The following is a 6,359-nucleotide window of genomic DNA, read 5'->3' as shown; positions in this document are numbered from 1 at the left end:
TTTCAAAAAAATTTCGGCCTGAAAATCGGCCGAAATTTTCGAAAAAATTTTCGGGAAAATTTTTGGCCCGAAAATCGGCTGAAATTTTCGAAAAAAAAATTCGGAAAGATATTCGGCCCCAAAATCGGCCGAAATTTTCGAAAAAATTTTCGGCATTTGGATACATGCTAACAGTCTTAACGATAAAACAGCAGATGTACAAGTATCTGTTGCATATTGTGGTTTCATGTTAAAAAAAAACCTAACGTTTTGTCAAAATATCATGTAAAAACTTCCTTTCTATGGGTTGAAACATGAATATGTCTGAAATTCCCCTTTTCATTGGTTGATAGTTGCTGTCTCAAAACGGAAAGGTACAAAGAAGACCACATCATACTGAACAGGAATTGGAAGTTTTCCTAATAACATGGTGTATCTTATCAGCAAAAGCAAAATCACAATTTCAGCATAAAGTGGAAACTCCGTAGTTATATACCATTAGCTATTATTTCTCAAACGAAAAGTGTCCTAGAAATGAATCGATATTCATTAAAGCTGCTCCTATTATAAGCAATTAATGCCAAAAAATGGGGAAGATACATTGGAATTCATTAAGGAATGTAGATTGCCCCCATGGAATTTGGTAGAACGTATTAAGAAATCTGTTAGTCTACGGCAAATATTAATGGTCAAACTGAATCTAATAGCTATTTTGGTTATATTATCCTGAAAAATCCTGGATTCTAATCTGAATAAAACGAACTTATCTATCCTTTATATGGCTGCGGGAGTAAAGAAGCAATCCTTTAAAGAAAAAATTCAAATGATAACCAGTTGAGCTTTTTTTTAGTATTTGATAAATTTTGCTCCTTAATAGTGATGTAGCATTTTGAGATCAGGATAAAGTTTCCATCTGGGTGAATAATTTACTGAGTCTTTATTCAGTAATTCCGGCTTATGGTAGTCATATACATATCCGATTTATTTTTTAATGGTTATATTTTTCCAGAACATCTATGAAACAGTAAACATCATAATCTATATTAGATGATCTCTTCATCCAACATTGCTTGAGAGGGATAATTTTAGACTCTTCTCTCTAAATGAGAGGGATAATTTTAGACTCTTCTCTCTAAATGAGAGGGATAATTTTAGACTCTTCTCTCTAAATGAGATGGATAATTTTAGACTCTTCTCTCTAAATGAGGGGGATAATTTTAGACTCTTCTCTCTGAATGAGAGGGATAATTTTAGACTCTTCTCTCTAAATGAGAGGGATAATTTTAGACTCTTCTCTCTAAAACCGAAATTTCTAAACAAGCGAATGACAGCGGAATGATTCAACTCTAAGCTTTTTTTTTTTACCTTTTTTTCTGGATATATTTTCTTCACTTGATGAATTTCCCTATATATCCAAACGTCATACATTTAAGACAAATACTAATATCAAATTACTTTGTGAATTAATATTTCATTCCACTTTTATTTCATTTAATATCCTCCCACTGCATAAGGTAACAAAGAACATTAGAATATGTTGCTCATATTCATTATTATTTTTACTGTGAATGATCAAAGACAGTACACCCTTTGCTGTCTTTGTGTAATGATAAATAAAATAAGATGGTTTTCATATCAGTAAATATCATCTGTAATAATCGTATAATGCTTTGTCTTTTATATTATCAGATGTTTACAATTATGGTTGAATAAATAACTCATTGTTTAATAATATCCCTTATCCTTGTGCTTTTATTCATTATTTTCTGCGATGAATATTGCTACCGAAAATTCTATGAATACAGCTAATGCTGATTATTATTATTATTATTATTATTATTATTATTATTATTATTATTATTATTATTATTATTATTGTTGTTGTTTTTGTTGTTGTTGTTGTTGTTGTTGTTATTTAAGAACTGTTTTCCCCGAGTATTTGTGTTCCTGTTTATTACTAATATTTTTCACCACCAAACTTTCAGTTTTCTTAGGCTTACGCCAAACTATTACTGGCGACTTTCAAATAGTTAAACCTAAGAATTCTCTTTGTTGCCACCAAACCACACCGAAATCTACAAGAAAGCTGCTGCGCTGTATGTCTGGTGGAAAAGACACCCTTTGAAACCTGAAGAAGGAGGGGTTGACTCTCCATAGGGACATCCGTGAGGCAGAAGAAGGGAGGGAACAAAACAAAGGAACTGACACTATTTTAAAACAAGACCTTCAGCTCCAGAGCTTAAAGCTTCTGTCCTTTACCACCGCCCGGCCTCCTCGGAAAGGTGAATTCATTTATTTTTATTTTACTTTTCAGCAGAGAGGTTTTACAGTTATATCAGTTCTGGCAGGCAATATACCTGATAGGTGTACCGAGCCATATAGTTTTTACTGAAAGTAGAAATTATACAATTGAAAAATAATAAGTTTTAAAGGACTGGAATTTACGCATGTGGCAGGAGGAAATCACAGAGATGTATGTATTATATATGTATGTTGGCTACAACAAAAATCGCACACGCACACGCATATAATATATATATATATATATATATATATATGTATACATACAGTATTTTGTAAATTTTTAAATTCAGCTGTTCCTTGAAAATGCAGTTTTGTACAGGGTTGAGTCGTATTTGTGCCAAAAACTGATCTTGCATTCACACGTTGATATAAAGCTTTAAACAATAAGGAAGTATTAAAGAAATCATCTGTTTCAGAGATTCAGTTGTTTAACACGAACATAAAACTTTTTCATGTTTCAAATATTAATTCTAATTAAAACTATTTGTTTTATTACTTAAAAATGTATTCTGTGTGTTTAGAAAAGCGCAATATGTTCAGTACGAATACTTCAAAAATTCCAGTAAATGATATTTACATGTCTATGCATTGCTGTACAACATGTCTCAAAATGAAAATTTGGTCAGTGCAACTTCTACCTTTTCTAAATCCTGCTTGTTCATCTCTCGGCTTTTCACCAATCTTTCATGAAACCCGACATGAGTGTTATATCTCTCTAATTCTCTAATTATTGCAATGAGTCAGATCTCCCCTTTTTTGCTATATTCACCAACACGTAACTCCTCTTCATCAGGTTTTGCCTCTTTATGTCACATTCTACAAAATAATCTTGTAAGTAATCTGGGAGTCACTTCATTTTCGGCCAGTATCACCTCGGCAGTTACTCCATCGTATCCCGGGGCTTTCCATCTCTGGTTTTTATTAATCAAATCCGAAGAATAGCCGCCCAAAATGCTCTCTCTCTCTCTCTCTCTCTCTCTCTCTCTCTCTCTCTCTCTCTCTCTCTCTCTCTCTCTCTCTCTCTCTCTCTCTCTTATATATATATATATATATATATATATATATATATATATATATATATATATATATATATATATATATATATATATATATATATATATATATATATATATATATATATATATATATATATATATATATATATATATAATGAAGTAAGACAGACGGTCCACACTAATTTTATTTTTGATAAGCTATTTTGGCATCCTAGAGATTTTTTAGCCGAGCCATGTAAGCTACTGATGAAAGGCCATATTATTCCGCAGGAAAGCCACCTAAAATACACACACACATCTCTCTCTCTCTCTCTCTCTCTCTCTCTCTCTCTCTCTCTCTCTCTCTCTCTCTCTCTCTCTCTCTCTCTCTCTCTCTCTCTCTCTCTTTTCAGGCTACTGGAACTAGAACTAACAGTGGTAATACTGATAGTGGTAGCATACATTCCCATTATTGAAAGATATAAAAAAAAAACAGTTTGAAAGAAGGGAGAATATCCTTGCATATAGAAAAAACACAGCAATCGGAGTTATGTTAATTCATATTTAGTCAACATTTAGAAAATGGGATGAAATATATATTAGCAGATAAAATGCGAATAAAGTCAGTATCAAATTATATCATAAAAAAATATTTTCATCAATTTTGTAGAGATGTAGTTATGATCTACTTAAAGATAGATTACTGTGAACTCAGTGTATACAAAAGCCCCTTCTCTTTCTTCTTTCAAAGTGTTTCTATATATCTTTTAATAACTAATTTAATTTATTATCACCAAGCTCACAATTGTTAGTTCTAGTTGTACTTTACGCCAGAAATTCAATGCAGTTTTTAATGAAATATGATGGTCAAGGTGATGAGTGTGGGGAATATGTAAGTGAAAGAAAACATTTTTGGGTGTGTAGCAGGGTTGCCAAGTTGTCCTTTTACCAGACCCCAAACAAACTCAAATTTGGCCTTTTTGAAATTGGTTGTCCTTTTTTTAGATAAAAGAAAAACCACCCTCAAATTTGGCCTTTTAGAAATTAGTTGGCCATTTTCTAGTCCCCTCCCAAAAAAACTTCAAAATGGGCCTTTTTGAAATTGGTTGGCCTTTAGTAATATCATGAAAAAAGGTGGGCCTTAAATATTATAATTTTGGGACTTTTTCTACTAAGGGCTTTTATAGCTTCAACTGATTAGAAGTTGGCATTCCACATTTAGAAAACCTGGCAACTCTGGTGTTTAGAGTGTAGATCAGTGTTGCCAAATATGGGAATTTATTCCTAGATTTGGAATTTTTGGTGTCGAATGGGGATATTCTGTACAAATTTCTATGAAGAAGGAACAAAATTTAGTAAACCTTTATATTGCTGCAATTAGTTTGCTTTAACTTGTATGAAGTATAGTGAGTAATTTCTATAATAGTAAAGCCTAAAAGATCAAAAGAAAATATATTTGTGGAAATTGGGATTTTTGGGTTGTTTTGGAGATTTTTAGACTAACCCATCTGGCAACACTGGTGTAGATAAATATTCCGATTTTCGACCCTCGTTTGGACCAAACTGTGAAAATGTTCTGTCCCCTTAATTGTGAAGGTAATAAGTTATATTTAAATGATTTTATTATTGTTAAAGTGGTCTTCTATTTTTTTTTTGTCTGTGAAACCAGTCTGATAAAGTGTATTTTATACCCTAGGGCTATATTTTTTTTTCGAGGTCTGGCAACTTCCTCCAAAGTAGGACGTATCTTGGAATTGAAAAATAAAACAGAAATTAAATTAAGCAGAGACTTTAACCAATTAACGAAATAGATACAAAATCTCCCCTCAAAATCATGTAGTTGTCTAATTTTATCTACTCTTACCTTAGCCAACCTTTATTTTAATTTATCTACTCTTATCTCACCTAACCTAACCGGTAATTTTGTATTGTATTACAGGGTGAGATTTCGAACAGCCCTAAACCTTACCCTAATCTTACATTGCCTACCATTACGTTATCTAATCTTACCTTACCCAAACTCTCACTACACAACCTTACCTTACCTTACCTACTCATATCCTTCCTACCCATACTTTACCTGACCTTACCTAACCTACTCTTATTTTACCTAGCCTCACCCTACCTTACCTACCTTCACATTATCTGCCCTTCATACCATACATGCTAATACCTTACCTATATGAATTTACATACCCTTACCTTACCTACTCCTCTTTACCTTACTACTCATACCTCTCTTACTCGTAAATTACCCCCTACTTGCCTTCACTTACTCTTATCTTATCTACCCTTACCATTCCTACCCTTACCTAACTTAACCTAACCTATTTACCTTACCCAACCTACCCTACCCTACCCTTACCTTACCTAACCTACCCTGCCCTACCCTTACCTTACCTAACCTACCCTGCCCTACCCTTACCTTACCTAACCTACCCTGCCCTACCCATACCTAACCTTACCCAACCTACCCTGCCCTACCATTACCTTACCTACCATTACCTTACCTACCCTACTCTATGATATAATATTTGAGGTTTTAACATTCTGCAGTAAATAAAGAATGAAAGTAAGGGATGCCCCTTAGCCTTTTATTCCTTATACTAACCTAAAAGCTCCTCTAATTCCTTAAATTATCCTACATGCTCATCTTATTCCTTGAATTATCTTACAAGCTCACCTAATACCTTAAACTATCTTAGGAGCTCCTATAATTCCTGAAACTGACCTACAAGTTCCTCATAACTTAAACTAACTTGCAAGTTCCTCTATTTCCATTAAACTAATCTGGAAGTTCTTTGAATTCCTACCTAGCCTTGTGTGGTCCCTAACCTAAGCTAATCTGTAGCTTTAAGTAAAGATGAATAAAAGAAAAGCCAGTAAGTATATACTTTAATTTCTAGCCAAATACATGAACCATATATTTTTCCTACTGTACCAACCGTGTTTCACACAATTGTACATAATTCCTTTTGTATATATTATGGTTGTATCTTCGCTCTTCCCTCGCACTAAAACGAACATGAAAATTCAAGTCTGGTTTTTCCTCTGTGATTTTGTCTGTCTTGTGAACTTGTC

The 6,359-nt window shown here is 33.2% G+C and overlaps 1 long non-coding RNA gene across 1 annotated transcript in view; it reads left to right on the top strand.

Annotated features, from left to right (window-relative positions):
• Positions 1-4,789: 4,789 nt before the first annotated feature.
• LOC137620702 (uncharacterized) overlaps positions 4,790-6,359 on the top strand; it is a 107,479-nt gene continuing 105,909 nt past the window's right edge. Inside the window, exon 1 of the long non-coding RNA XR_011040099.1 lies at positions 4,790-4,874. This is a non-coding gene — a long non-coding RNA (uncharacterized lncRNA). The remainder of the gene's footprint in view (positions 4,875-6,359) is intronic.

Source organism: Palaemon carinicauda, chromosome 27 (assembly GCF_036898095.1).
Source record: "Palaemon carinicauda isolate YSFRI2023 chromosome 27, ASM3689809v2, whole genome shotgun sequence".
NCBI classification, from domain to species: Eukaryota; Metazoa; Arthropoda; class Malacostraca; order Decapoda; family Palaemonidae; genus Palaemon; species Palaemon carinicauda.
This window is presented reverse-complemented; position numbering and strand designations above follow the sequence as displayed.